General features: G+C 49.5%; 1 pseudogene; it reads left to right on the top strand.

Annotated features, from left to right (window-relative positions):
• The first annotated feature begins 206 nt into the window (after positions 1 to 206).
• LOC147730969 (uncharacterized) lies at positions 207 to 912 on the top strand (annotated as a pseudogene).
• The last annotated feature ends 519 nt before the right edge of the window (positions 913 to 1,431 follow it).

The following is a 1,431-nucleotide window of genomic DNA, read 5'->3' on the forward strand; positions in this document are numbered from 1 at the left end:
CATATTAGTCGAACTCACTAAATACGGTTCGACATCACCAAAATCCTGACAGAACCATGACCTTACATGACAAGGTCCGTTTTCACAGAACCACATTCCCAAAGCACAATTGTGCAACTCAAATAATAAACATTCAATGATGTTAGTCCTGGGTCAATTCCCCATTAACTGAATTACTTATTTTCGTCCACGCCTAACAGTGCCAGATGTTTGTGGCTGGCTATCTTCACTTTGCGTTTGGGCTGCTGCCTCACCCTGGCACCTGCTGCTCCTCCGTGTCTCTACAACAAGGGTGCTTGCCATGCTGCTCCTACTTGTGCTCCCTCCACTCTCTGGCACATCCAGAGCAGCTGTTTGTGCTGCTTGTGCATTTATCAGCACCTCAACAGCACTGGTCAGACTGGCAATCCCCCTAATAACCTCATTGCTATTTTGCGTGAGTCCCTCGTGCATGTTTATGCATCTCCTGCGTAGCAGGGAAGTGGCTGTGGCCAGGCGGTTGATTGCTTTATTTTGTTGCTGCGCACGCTGCTTCTCCTTGCGTCTTGATGCAATTTCCTTATCTAGTTTGGTGCACAGAAGCTGCATATCATGCACCCCTGCTGCAATCTCCTTGTTGACATCAACTAGTTCTCTCATGCCCTTCCCTATGTCTTCCATATTGTTCTTTAGGGTCCTCATTTGGCGTTGGACAGACATGATGGCGTTTCCCTGCATCCTTTGAATCTTCACCATGCTCCCTTCCAGGCCACGGAACACATTGGGACCCTCTACACATGCAGCTACACTGCTTTCTCGGAGCCTGTGGCGTCTGGAAACAGTACGGGGCAGCTCTGCACTGGACTGCAGTGCGGCAGTGCTACCTTCACCAGGCAAGGTGTGTGTGTCTTCCCCATCCATGTCACCTGCTGATGACTCCATTTCCAATAGTGGTGCAACAACATGCCTCCGGCTGTGTTGTGCACCAGGTGTTGTCATAGGCAGTGATGCTGGCATTTCTGGGGATGACAGTAACAGAGGGGATTGTGTACGTTCTGGGGACGCCTGCAACTCTGGAGCCATTCCTGTGTCTTGGGATGGTGGCGGTGTACTTGGTGCACCTGTGTCCTCTAATTCATTCTGTGCACTTGGACCTGATTCCAGACTCCCATCCCTCTCTGTTGCCGTGCCTTCCGTCTCCCGGGAACGCCTGCGAGAAGTCTCACCTGTGGACATATGAGCGTACATTAGCTAAGTGCTACTGCCTCACAGCCACTACAATTAAATAATTCACACTTGAACAATGTACCTGTTGCCTGCGCTTCTTTCTGTCTGGAATCATTTCCCTAACTTGCTTGTTGCTATGCAGTATAACATTGTCTTTCATCTCCTGACTACATGTCCCATAATGCATTTCTCCTGTATAGTGGTAGCTGTACTGGACTGGAGTTC

The sequence above is a fragment of the Lissotriton vulgaris genome, chromosome 2_1, assembly GCF_964263255.1.
Source record: "Lissotriton vulgaris chromosome 2_1, aLisVul1.2, whole genome shotgun sequence".
NCBI classification, from domain to species: Eukaryota; Metazoa; Chordata; class Amphibia; order Caudata; family Salamandridae; genus Lissotriton; species Lissotriton vulgaris.